The following is a 14545-nucleotide window of genomic DNA, read 5'->3' on the forward strand; positions in this document are numbered from 1 at the left end:
CATCCTATGACAGTGCCACTTTGAAAGTCAATGAGCTCTTCAGTAAGGCCATTCTACTGCCAACATTTGTCTATGGAGATTGCATGACAGTGTCCACGATTTCATACACCTGCCAGCAACGGGTGTGGCTGAAATAGCCAAATCCATAGTGTACCTAGTCTACCTTCATGTTGTATGAAATAAAAATAATGCTTAATCCAATGTCGTTTACAAGTCTTGTTTATGCCTGCATTTGTGTTTTGATGTGCTTTTATTCTGCAAGAAATTAGCAGAAAATTCAAAGCAGTTTCTATTTGTCCTCTACATACTTGCCCTTGGCGGGGCAACTTGAGTGGAAACAGTGAGACTGAAAAGTATCCTGGGCCATCTGAGCGATGTGAGAGATGGCCCAGGGGATGTTTACAGAGTGGGAGAGAGGAGGGACACAGCCTCACATTGGTTCTATTTTCTCTTCAGGTAGAGGGCATCAGAACCCACTAAATCATTCCACACAAACTGCAGCACAGAAGTGACGCACAACTGTCTGTCTCCACATTTATCATGCAATAAAAGCTGAGGGATGGTAAGCATAGCCAAGAGAGGGGAAAAAAGAAAGAATTGTACATTTCACGCCACATGGAATTTATCAATTTTGTCACATAGCAGTACATGAAGTGCTGTTCATTGGTCCAGTAGTTTGGTATCATTCCATTCTCCATCAAAGTCATTTCCCTGTTCAAAACAAGTCTATATGCCTCTCTGTCTGGTGCGTCAATGGTTTATAAAGTGCTGCCTAATAGAAGTTAGTTTCATGCAGGTTCAGCAGCAATGATTTTCTTGGTCTACTGACTTCTGTTCACAATGTCTTTAAAAAAATATGTTTCCCCCGGAGCCAGGATGCATCATTTTTACAAAACTAATTTGTCCCCAAGCTGCTAACATACAGTATCTGCCTTGTCTTGCCGTTCTAAGTGCTGCGGGACAAGCAGGACCTGAAGGACAGGATTGATTTATGAATCTGCCTCCCTCTGCCCGGAGGTGTGGATAGACCACTCGTCACATCGCTTCTCATTGCCAATATTGATTGGACCGTATTTCAGGTTGGGCGGCTGTGACCTCAGACACTGTTACAGATTGCCTGACTGTCACTCACTCCAGTTTGGGGTCGTACCCCCTCACCAAAGCCCATAATGTCGGCCGCATGAGATGCACTCTGTGATTATTCAGGTGCATACTCTCTCTTTCTCTGGACAACAGACTGCAGCCACTTTGATTTTATTGCATCGTGAATATGTTCTTTTGAAAGGTAGGCAAACACTGAAAGCCAACACAATCTTTACACAATGGATTGAACACACATACTGTAGTCTCCCCACATCAAGTAACGTGCTGTAGTGTATACTACTGTGTAATTAACAGCAAATCAATCAAATACAAATAGCTACCTTGGGTATAGAGTCTACATAAGTAATTTTCTGTATACTATAACATATGGTTAGTACATAGACTGCAGTAGTCTCAAAAACTCAATTAGCTGTGAAATCCAACTGGACTCTGCTAGGCCAGCCAATGCTCCCAGATATGCTCTGAGAGATTCTTAGGGAGAACACTGCTTGTTTCAACCTGGTTCAAGCAGAGGCTGGTTCTGTAAACCCTAGCAACCTCAGTTTTAAATGAAGATTTCTGGACATTTGTGTATTTTTGTGCACGATTATGTGTGTGTGCATGCATGTTTGTCTGTAATAGTTCTGGAAGCGTGACAGGTGTGGCAGGTGAAGCCGTTACCCACACAGCTGGCCATGCTGTGTCCACCTGCTCCCTCATTGGCAGGTGACGTGGTGGGGGCTGGCCGTCGCCATGGAGAACGGAAGGACAGTGACAGGGCCACCTGGCGGCATCCTGGAGGACCACAGGGAGAGCAGGAGGAGAGCGTTTAGTACCCCAGGAGTAGTGAGCTCCGTCAGCAGCACCTCACCATCACATGGGAAGACTGGCACAGGATGCAACTGATAATTACCTTAATTAATTATCTCACTAGCTTTTAAAAGCCTGCACGTTCACTATTTTTACCACAGGACTCAGTGGTTTGCAGGCCCTGCGAGTGTGTGGGTGTGTGTATGTGTATGTGTATGTCTACACATGGAGTATAAGCCTCAATGGTCCAGAGTTATTTCTGTCTTGTTTGCTAGCCTTTCATTTGAACGCCTCCTCTGAACCTCCCCCTCTAATGTGTCTATACAGTAATAGCTCCTGTGATTCTTTATGCATCAGTGTGGATGTGCTGTTGTGTTTCTAATGCTACACTGAAGCCTCTAGTTATACCATGTTTGTACTGCCAGTCAGCGGCCACAACGTGACTACCAGGATCCCCGCTAGCAGGTACACATACAGGCACTCATGCACATTCCCCCACTCACTCACTCACTCACTCACTCACTCACTCACTCACTCACTCACTCACTCACTCACTCACTCACTCACTCATCCACCCACCCACACGTATACACGTGCACACACTCACGCACACTCAGTAGATGGCAGACAACACAAGGACCAGCGGATGACTAATGGCCTAAGCACCAGCAGTAGAGTGACGTGCATGCTGAAGAGAATGCTCCTGACTAAACAAATATCCTGAGGAGGAAGTGGCATTACCTCCTCTCATAGATACGGTATCCAAGCAGAGACATGGTGGTGTACTGCACAGGGCATTTGATCCAATCCACGCGGATGCGGGTGAAAGAGAGGCACTGGATGCACAGTGACATGTTTCTGCTGAGGGAGGAGGTGTCATGAGACATGGATGCATTCTAAAACCGAGGAAACCCCTGCGCGAAGCACACAGAGATTTTCCCTTTCACAAAAGAAGGCCTCACAGTGGTCGCAAAATGCATGGCATCCAATCGGATCGTTTGAGGCGTGGGATAGCGCCGATTTACTCTACAACAGCATGCCCATTGGCTCAGAGAGGAAAATACAGCTCAATCTCACCCTGGGGGGAAGGGGGTGGTGATGGGGACACAGCATGGAGAGAGATGCAGGGGACGGCATCATAAATTGAAACGGTGTGGCAAAATACTGATCTCCACCAAAGTAACAATTAGAATTGACCAAGAAGGCATAGAAAGCAGAAAAGGGAACCGTATTAGACAGTTAAGGCTTATAATACAGTTGCCATGGAGATGAGCAAATCTCCCAAGCCTCGTCATCTCTCTGACTCCTCCCGTGAACACGGGGATAAAAATAGACGTGGGCAGAGAACAAAGAGCTATTTAAAAAAAGGAGAACTAGTTAAGAAGAAAGGATTGGGTTGAAAAGGGGGGGGACACATGATGGGGGTGTGATGTGTATGGGAAGCGTGACACAGCCATGCTCTGCTTTAAAATGGCGGGTCAGATTGAGTGACAGGAGCAGCCTGATTGTCTGGGCAAGGAAATCCCATCATTACCACTTGCATTTATTAAAGCAACAGAGCCGTCTGGGTCTGGTTGGGGTAGCACTGCCTCCTGGGCCCCAGCTGGGCCCACACACACTGGGGTCTGGCTGGGGTAGCACTGCCTCCTGGGCCCCAGCTGGGCCCACACACACTGGGGTCTGGCTGGGGTAGCACTGCCTCCTCCCAGCTGGGCCCACACACACTAAGATGGAAAGGTTGACTCAACCACTATATGGCACTGATATGGGTCCACACTCCTATAGTGACACAGTATATAAAGGGTCATTACGCATAAGACTGTGACATAGACTGTATGAGCCTTCTTAAAGAAGTACTTAATTGATTTCAAAGTGTTTCACTGGATTTCAAAGCCTAAATCACTCTGATTCAAAGGGCAGGATGAATATCAGCAGGTTTGAGTCCCTCCAGGAGTTTGGTTTGACACCCCTGGTGGTGCTTAGACTATGCTGCTGATACACACTGAGTGTACAAAGCATCAGGAACACCTTCCTAATATTGAGTTTCACCCCCTTTTTGCCCTCAGAACAGCCTCAATTTTTCAGGGCATGGACTCTACAAGGTGTTTAAAGCTTTCCACAGGGATACTGGCCCATGTTGACTCCAATGCTCCCCACAGTTGTCAAGTTGGCTGGATGTCCTTTGCATGGTGAACCATCTTGATACACACACAAAACTGCTGAGCGTGAAAAATCCAGCAGCTTTGCAGTTCTTGACACACTCAAACCGTTACGCCTGGCACCTACTGCCATACCCCATTCACAGGCACTTAAATATTTAGTTTTGGTCATTGACCCTCTGAATGGCACACATACACAATCCATGTCTCAATTGTCTCAAGGCTTAAAAACTCTTCTTTAACCTGTCTCCTCCCCTTCATCTACACTGATTGAAGTGGATTTAACAAGTCACATCAATAAGGGATCATAGCGTTCACCTGGATTCACCTGGTCAGTCTACATTATGTTTCTAATGTTTGTGTACACTCAGTGTAAGCTTATAAATCCCTAAGATAATGCCAGAAGCACACAGAAACGCTAGCCACATTCAATTACATTTTCGGTGGTATGACTCATCAAGCACTTTTAATTTGAAATATTGAATCTAATATTCAGATTGTGAGATACAGGACTGGACAGTTCCATAAAAACATACTGTATCAGCCAGTTAGAAGTATGGCATAAAGTTGAAATCCCACTGCCACGATGTAATATAATGTCAAATTCAGCAACATTCCCATAAAGTTCTCCTCACCCCTATAAAGCAGAATGCAGATGTGTTCATGTGAAAGGGCAGAGTCTGTGTATTCTGGGATTGGCTTGCGCTGGGGGGCTGAGGGGGACTCCTCTGAGGGCGCTGACCCACCCTCTCAGAGACACACAGAGTGGCAGCTGGCTCTGACTGACGGGACACTACTAATGGGATGCCCAAACCCCTCCACTCCTGTCCCCCTGCCTACCCCCCTCCCCCCCACTCATGTCCCCTTGCCTACCCCCCTCCCCTTCACTCATGTTCCCTTGCCTACCCCCCTCCCTTCACTCATGTCCCCTTGCCTACCCCCCTCCCATTCACTCCTATCCCTTTGCCTACCCTCCCCTTCACTCATGTCCCCTTGCTTACCCCCCTCCCTTCACTCATGTTCCCTTGCCAACCCCCCTCCCATTCACTCCTATCCCTTTGCCTACCCCCCTCCCCTTTACTCATGTCCCCCCGCCTACCCCCTCCCCTTCACTCCTATCCCTTTGCCTACCCCCTCCCCTTCACTCATGTCCCCTTGCCTACCCCCCTCCCTTCACTCATGTCCTCTTGCTTACCCCCTCCCCTTCACTCCTATCCCTTTGCCTACCCCCCTCCCCTTCACTCCTATCCCTTTGCCTACCCCCCCCCCCTTCACTCATGTCCCCTTGCCTACCCCCCTCCCCTTCACTCCTATCCCTTTGCCTACCCCCCTCCCCTTCACTCCTATCCCTTTGCCTACCCCCCCCCCCCTTCACTCATGTCCCCTTGCCTACCCCCCTCCCCTTCACTCCTATCCCTTTGCCTACCCCCCTCCCCTTCACTCCTATCCCTTTGCCTACCCCCCTCCCCTTCACTCATGTCCCCTTGCCTACCCCCCTCCCTTCACTCATGTGCCCTTGCCTACCCCCCTCCCTTCACTCATGTCCCCTTGCCTACCCCCCTCCCTTCACTCATGTCCCCTTGCCTACCCCCCTCCCTTCACTCATGTCACCTTGCCTACCCCCCTCCCTTCACTCATGTCCCCTTGCCTACCCCCCTCCCTTCACTCATGTCCCCTTGCCTACCCCCCTCCCTTCACTCATGTCCCCTTGCCTACCCCCCTCCCCTTCACTCATGTCCCCTTGCCTACCCCCTCCCCTTCACTCATGTCCCCTTGCCTACCCCCCTCCCTTCACTCATGTCCCCTTGCCTACCCCCCTCCCTTCACTCATGTCCCCTTGCCTACCCCCGCTACCTTCCATTCCTGTCCCTCTCTCCCTTCCATTCCTGTCCCCCTGCCTACCCCCCTCCCCTCCACTCATGTCCCCTTGCCTACCCCACTCCCTTCACTCCTATCCCCTTTCCTCCCTCTTCCCCTTCATTCCTATCCCCTTCCCTCCATCTTCCCTTCCATTCCTGTCCCCTTTCCTCCCCCTTCCCTTCCATTCCTGTCCCCTTTCCTCCCCCTTCCCTTCCATTCCTATCCCCTTTCCTCCACCTTCCCTTCCACTCCTATCCCCTTTCCTCCACTTTCCCTTCCATTCCTATCCCCTTTCCTCCATCTTCCCTTCCATTCCTGTCCCCTTTCCTCCCCCTTCTCTTCCATTCCTGTCCCCTTCCCTTCCATTCCTGTCCCCTTTCCTCCACCTTCCTTTCCATTCCTATCCCCTTTCCTCCCCCCTACACTCCATTCCTGTCCCCTTTCCTCCCCCTTCCCTTCCATTCCTAACCCCTTTCCTCGACCTTCCCTTCCATTCCTGTCCCCTTCCCTTCCATTCCTGTCCCCTTTCCTCCACCTTCCTTTCCATTCCTATCCCCTTTCCTCCACTTTCCCTTCCATTCCTATCCCCTTTCCTCCCCCTTCCCTTCCGTTCCTGTCCCCTTTCCTCCACCTTCCCTTCCATTCCTATCCCCTTTCCTCCACTTTCCCTTCCATTCCTGTCCCCTTTCCTCCCCCTTCCCTTCCATTCCTGTCCCCTTTCCTCCACCTTCCCCTCCATTCCTATCCCCTTTCCTCCCCCTACACTCCATTCCTATCCCCATTCCTCCCCCTTCCTTTCCATTCCTATCCCCTTTCCTCCACCTTCCCTTCCATTCCTGTCCCCTTTCCTCCACCTTCCCTTCCATTCCTGTCCCCTTTCCTCCCCCTTCCCTTCCATTCCTGTCCCCTTTCCTCCACCTTCCCTTCCATTCCTGTCCCCTTTCCTCCCCCTTCCCTTCCATTCCTATTCCCTTTCCTCCCCCTTCCCTTCCATTCCTATCCCCTTTCCTCCCCATTCCCTTCCATTCCTGTCCCCTTTCCTCCCCCCTACACTCCATTCATGTCCCACTGCCTACCTCCCTCCCCTCCCTGTGCCAACCTCTGAGCTACTGGGACTCCTGAGTTCCCCTCCTACTGCACCACAGTTTTATTTACAGGCACATCCACAATTCCCCAATAACTTTGCTTACTTCCAATATGCCACAAGGCACGACTAACACATGACCAGCTGGTAGATAGAGTATATCAGTGGGTTAATGAAGCCAGAGCTGGGGGAGAAAAAGACTTCACGTCTAAGCTGCTATAAGTCCACCACCTCCATTTTTCACTATGCCTACTTTATTAGGAAGAGTCAGTAAGCGTGAAGAATGAACGGCACTACAGTGTATCGCCCACAGCAGCACTCAGCCAAGCACTATCTGGCTGATTATCTTGGTGTGGATCTCATGCTCTGAGGTTTGGTGTTGAATGGATTATCATCACTATTGGCAGTTGTCATTTCACTAATGCCCCCTCATTGACAATTTGAGACCAGAATTGTATGTAATTTCTATTTAATCACAAAAAAAACGGTGTAATTAGCAACATTTTACACACTAGTTGTGTATTCGTAGTAACAAACAAATGGTTGTTTCCTCTCTTCAGAAGAGAGAAGAAAAGGCAGTGACTAACCCTTGGGGTTGCTTTGTGTCAGAGGAGTGGAAACTGTAGTGTCTGTCTGCCTGTATGCTGTGATGATAAGGTATGGCTCTTCCCCAGAGCAATAAACCCCCCCCCCCCCAATTCATAACGTATCCGTCTCCCCTGTAGCCTGTATGACAGCCTCTTTTCTCAGCAGCCATCACTCCCTTGTCTGCACGCCAAGTTATGATGATTATCCTGACGTGGGTGCATCTCTACTTCCTCATTCCTCCATTCTCAGGAGTCCTACTGCTGCTGCTTAGCTGAGCAGCACATCGATTAAACCTCTGCAGCACCACCTGCTGGACACTGCATTGGCAACAAAAAAACTGGAAAAAGAATCATCCAGCCTTCATGTTTCTCTGACTGCCTGTTGCCTGCAATGCCACCATGGTCCTCCGGAGGGTGTCTCAACCCTCTGTCCTCCACCCTCACCAGTAGATTACATTATTTTCGTTTGAACCTGCATACAGGCACACAGAACAGAGGGAACGTTTCCCTAGTCAGCGCCGTTATTAGTGCAATGCCCCTTAAAGTGTTGCTCTGTGCTACCCAGTGGGGCGGGGTAGGAGTACACCCCCCCCCTCCCCTTCCTCCTCCCTTCCCCATGGGCTAGGTCTGTCTGCTGTGCGCTGCTCTGCGGCCCGTCCCGTGCACCCTGCCCTCGTGCCTTGAACCTCATGCGCACACCGCTGTCTCAGTGGATAAAGCTGCAGGGCAATCCCATTGTGCTGGCTTCTGATTAGAGGTGATTTCCTCTCCACCATGGCCATGTGGTCGCAAATAACTGCAGAGAGAGAGAGCAGAAAAAGCCCAAAGCCCCACACAGAGAGAAAGATCCTTAAGTGAGAGGAGAGCGAGAGAGAAAGAGCTGAATGGACTCTAATCCCGGCCAGTGATTATTTTCACAACGTTTCTTGACCAACAGAGGGAGAGTCTTTTTATTTATTTTTTGCATTGTGGGATGAAACAGACTCATAGTGTGCCCATAGGGGGTGTTCTTCAGTATGAACACCAACACAACAGCAACATAGATAGAGTAGGATACAGAATATGAGGTCCAGGCATGGGACCATGCTGCATATTCAGGAAGTGGACTAACACCCAAATTATACAGTCCGATATTAGATATGGACATACTGATTATGAAGGAGAAAGATTTAGTCGAGTGTTTTCATTTCAAGGGATGTAGCGTGACGACATAATGCCATTTAACTGCAAGCGAATAATGTTTGGGATTTAATTACAAGTTTGATGTGCAGTACCAGTCAAAAGTTTGGACCCACCTACTCATACAAGGGATGTTCTTAATTTTTTATATTTTCTACATTGTAGAATAATAGTGAAGACATCAAAACTATGAAATAACACATATCGAATCATGTAAAAATCTAAAAAGTGTGAAACAAATAAAAATATATGTTATATTTGAGATTCTTCAAAGTAGCCACCCTTTGCCTTGATGACAGCTTCGCACACTCTTGGCATTCTCTCAACCACATTCATGAGAGAGTCACCTGGAATGTATTTCAATTAACAGGTGTGCCTTGTTAAAAGTTAATTTGTGGAGTTTCTTTCCTTCTTAATGCGTTTGAGCCAATCAGTTGTGTTGTGACAAGGTTGTGGTGGTATACAGATGACAGCCCTATTTGGTAAAATACCAAGTCCATATAATGGCAAGAACAGCTCAGATAAGCAAAGAAAAACAACAGTCCATCATTACTTTAAAACATGAAGGTCAGTCAATCCGGAAAATGTCAAGAACTTTGAAAGTTTCTTCAAGAGTAGTCACAAAAACCATCAAGCACCATGATGAAACTGGCTCTCATGAAGACCGTCACAGGAAAGGAAGACCCAGAGTTACCTCTGCTGCAGAGGATAAGTTCATTAGAGTTAACTGCATCCCAAATAAATGCTTCACAGAGTTCAAGTAACAGGTACATCTCAACATCAACTGTTCAGAAGAGACTGTGTGAATCAAGCCTTCATGGGTGAATTGCTGCAAAGAAACCACTACTAAAGGAAACCACTACTAAAGGACACCAATAAGAAAAAGAGACTTGCTTGGGCCAAGAAACACGAGCAATGGACATTAGACCGGTGGAACTCTGTCCTTTGGTCTGATGAGTCCAAATTTTGAGATTTTTGGTTCCAACCGTGTCTTTGTGAGACGCAGAGTAGGTGAACGGATAGTCTCTGCATGTGTGGTTCCCACCGTGAAGCATGGAGGAGGAGGTGTGATGGTGTGGGGGTGTTTTGTTAGTGACACTGTCAGTGATTTATTTTGAATTTAAGGCACACTTAACCAGCATGGATACCACAGCATTCTGCAGCGATATGCCATCCCATCTGGTTTGCGCTTAGTGGGACTATCATTTGTTTTTCAACAGTACAATGACCCAAAACAAACCTCCAGGCTGTGTAAGGGCTATTTGACCAAGGAGAGTGATGGAGTGCTGCATCAGATGACCTGGCCTCCACAATCATCAGACCTCAATCCAATGGAGATGGTTTGGGATGAGTTGGACCGCAGAGTGAAGGAAAAGCAACCAACAAGTGCTCAGCATATGTGGGAACTCCTTCAAGACTGTTGGAAAAGCATTCCTCATGAAGCTGGTTGAGAGAATGCCAAGAGTGTGCAAAGCTGTCATCAAGGCAAAGGGTGGATACTTTGAAGAATCTCAAATATAAAATATATTTTGATTTGTTTAACACTTTTTGGTTATTTTTTTGTGTTATTTCATAGTTTTGATGTCTTCACTATTATTCTACAATGTAGAAAATAGTACAAATAAAGAAAAACCCTTGAATGAGTAGGTTTCTCCAAACTTTTGACTGGTACTGTACATGCATTAAAAGTATGCATCATCTAATTATATTTAAACATCGATTCTGGAAATAGTTAAGAGTAAAGCCAATGGAAACAGGTCCTGGAAATAGTATGGGGAAGCAGTCTTATGTAGCCTATAGCTTTGTAAGTAACCCTGAAGCAATATTCTTATCTTATGGAAAGAGAAACAAAAGTAGGTTACCTCTTTGTCTTGGAAGCAGAAAACAAAGTTAATATACAGTGCATTCAGAAAGTATTCAGACCCCTTGACTTTTTCCACATTTTGTTACGTTACTGCCTTATTCTAAAATGGATTCAACTGTACACCCCCCCCCCCCCCCTCCCCCCATTGATCTACACAACATAATGACAAAGCAAAAACAGTTTTTTAGAAATCTTTTAAAAATATATACAAAACATAAACTGAAATATCACATTTACATAAGTATTCAGACCCTTTACTCAGTACGTTTTTGCAGCACCTCTAGCAGCGATTACAGCCTCAAGTCTTATTGGGTATGATGCTACAATCGTGGCACACCTGTATTTGGGGAGTTTCTCACATTGTTCTCTGCAGATCCTCTCAAGCTCTGTCAGGTTGGATTGGGAGCGTTGCTACACAGCTATTTTCCGGTCTCTCCTCATTTGACTAAGTTCAAGTCCGGGTTCTGGCTGGGTCACTCAAGGACATTCAGAGACTTGTCCCGAACTCCTGCATTGTCTTTGCTGTGTGCTTAGGGACGTTGTCCTGTTGGAAGGTGAACCTTCGCCCCAGTCTGTCCTAAGTGCTCTGGAGGTTTTCATCAAAGATCTCTCTGTACTTTGTTTGTTCAATTAATCTTTCACTCGTTCCAGATGTGACACTTGGCATTCAGGCCAAAAAGTTCAATCTTGGTTTCATCAGACCAGAGAATCTTGTTTCTTATGGTCTGAGTATTTTAGGTGCATTTTGGCAAACTCTGAGTGGGCTGTCATGTGCCTTTTACTGAGGAGTGGCTTCTGTCTGGCCACTCTACCATAAAGGCCTGATTGGTGGAGTGCTGCAGAGATGGTTGTCCTTCTGGGAGGTTCTCCCATCGCCACAGAGGAACTCTGGAGCTCTGTCAGAGAGGATATCTGATTCTTGGTTACCTCCCTGACCAAGGCCCTTCTCCCCCGATTGCTCAGTTTGGCCTGGCGGCCAGCTCTAGGAAGAGTCTTCGTGGGACCTTATATAGACAGGTGTGTGCCTTTTCAAATCATGTCCAATCAATTGAATTTACCACTGGTGGTAAAGTTGTAGAAACATCTCAAGGAAGATCAATGGAAAAAGGATGCACCTGAGCTCAATTTCGAGTCTCATATCAAAGGGTCTGAATACTTATGCAAATAAGGTCTTTATGTTTTTTATTTCTTTTACATTTGCAAACATTTCTAATAACATGTTTTTGCCATGTCATTATGGGTTATTGTGTGAAGATGGATTAAAAACTTTTTTTCTCATCAATTTTAAAACAAGGCTGGTACGTAACAAAATGTAGAAAAAGTCAAGGGGTCTGAATACTTTCTAAATGCACTGTTTATGGACATGTTTATTGTTTATTTCTAATACCCCGCAGCATCCATCTGTCAGACAGCCCACAATAAAAGTTTGTTTCAGGAGTGAACTCCGACATGAAATAAAAAGGATAATTGATCATGAATGAAATTAGTTTCATTTGTGGGCTTCTGGGGTGGTGCAGCGGTCTAAGGCACTGCATCGGAGTGAGGCGTCACTACAGACTCGGGTTTGAGCCCAGGCTTTGTCACAGCCGTCCGTTACCGGGAGACCCATGAGGCGGCGCACAATTGGCCCAATGTCATACGGGTGAGGGGAGGGTTTGGCCGGCTGGGATTTCCTTGTCCCATTGTGGCGGGGCGGGCGTCTGCAAGCTGACTCCGGTCGCCCGCTCGACTGTGTTTCCTCCGACACATTGGTGCGGCTGGCTTCCGGGTTAAGCGAGCAGTGCGGCTTGGCAGGGTCACGTTTCAGGGGACGCAGGGATCTCTGCCTAGGGCTTACAGTGCTAAAACTGTCATTTTCCATAGAAGTCTCTCACAAAGAGAAAAACAGAAGAGAAAAACAGAACACTGAAAGTTTCACATCCGACTGAGTGCCTCCTAAGCATAAGTTCAATTTAAATATATTTTCCTGTCAACAATGAGAATAGTTTATTAGGAAGTGACAAACAAGCATGATAATGTACTGTAGTATAAAGAGCTCACTTTCCTCCCCTCAGAGTCAGTATGAAGGCTGTCTTAGGCGTTGTGGGACCTGACATCAGAGGGAATGTTTGAGTTGAGTATGACCTGGCTGTGGAGCTCACATCCTGTATTTCCTCCTCCTCAAAATCCAACAGCCACTTCACTAAATCTACCTGTGTACAGAACTGTAAAACTTCAAGCTACATCACTGAGCCAGGAGATTTCTCTTTGAAGAATCCCAGGTTTTGAAGTGAATGAAACAGAAAAAACAAATCCATCCAGGGGAATAAAAGTTTCTGTGAGTGGGTGCTATTTATAGGTGATTTACTTAATTTCACAGCATAGAACATTTTCTTTATATCAGGGAGGATAATTGACTCAGGCCATTTAGGCCAAGGATCGATACTTATTTGGTCATTTTGATTGCATTACTTGGCAAATTAGTGAATTTGAGCTGAATGTGCCAGCGATCAATGAAAAGCTCTGTCAATTGTCAGGAGTAACACACACACACACACACACACACACACACACACACACACACACACACACACACACACACACACACACACACACACACACACACACACTAAAGCTTCCTGGCTCCTCTGCAGTGCTTCCCATCTCAGCTTAGTATTCAGGCTGTATTGGCTCGCATGATTAAATTATCATGTGGGATGAGCTCCAGCAAGACGATTGGAGATAGTGATAGTGTAGTACGGGCCGAGAAGAGGCAGAGGAGGAGGAGGAAGAAGAAGCAGAAGAGGAGTGGTAAAGTAATGTGAGAAGGAAGAAATAGGCCAAGGCTAATCCCCAACATTAGAGCCCAGCATATGATTAGGGGGAGAGGGAGAAACTGCATAACTAACTAAAATCCCATGAAGTCCTAAAAATAATAGGATATTTGTCTGTCCTTTGTGACCTTTTCCACTTTCTCAGAGAAGCGTTTATTTTGGTAAACTGCCAAACATGAAAACTTATTCAGATTAAAAGCTTACTAGGACCCACTTGTCTTAACCAATGCTTCATCAATGCTTATGGAACTATTATAACGCTCCATGATTACAGTACACGTTAGAGCATGCATGTACATGCGTATTTATAGATTCTTTTGTTAAAAAATATATTTTACTAGGCACGTCCGTTAAGAAGATATTCTTATTTACAATGACGGCCTACCCCGGCCAAGCCCTAACCCGGACGATGCTGGGCCAATTGTGTGCCGCCCTATGGGACTCCCAATCACGGCCGGTTGTGATACAGCCCAGGATCGAACAAGGGTTTGTAGTGACGCCTCTAGCACTGAGATGCAGTGCCTTAGTCCGCTGCGCCACTCGGTTCTGTGTGTGTCTTTTAGAGTATGTGTGCGTCTTGAGAGTGTGTGTCTGTGTGCAGATGTCTTTGTTGTGCAGTGAATGCAGAACAACAAGCCAGCAGCAAACCCAACAGGAGAAAAGCCAAAACCCAGCTATCTTGAAGGACTGCGGTATGAAATGATTTGCATAAGCCTCCTTTCATCTGAAAGCTGGGAAGAAGTTTATGAACCCCCTTATATATTTACTATTTCACTGTGCCAAAGACCTATTTTTGATAGAATACAATAGCATCCTAGCTAAATGATTAAACCTTTTTCTGTGGCACACTAGCTGAGGCAAAGGGAGTCACATTGGGCTCATGGAGCTGATTTATACCAAATTCCCAGCATCTCACAGTCCTGCTCACTTAGATCGAATGAGGAGTCCAGGCCCATTTGTCATTGTGGCTGGCCATCGCCAGGGTAAAGCACCTGTATCAGTCTGCTGAACCTGCTCATTACATTCTCCCCTATGCTGTTGATGCACACACACACACTTCAAAATATTCCCAATAAATGTCTAGCTCTGCGCCGCAAAGCATGTTA

This window comes from Salvelinus fontinalis, chromosome 13, assembly GCF_029448725.1.
Source record: "Salvelinus fontinalis isolate EN_2023a chromosome 13, ASM2944872v1, whole genome shotgun sequence".
In the NCBI taxonomy this organism is placed as follows: domain Eukaryota; kingdom Metazoa; phylum Chordata; class Actinopteri; order Salmoniformes; family Salmonidae; genus Salvelinus; species Salvelinus fontinalis.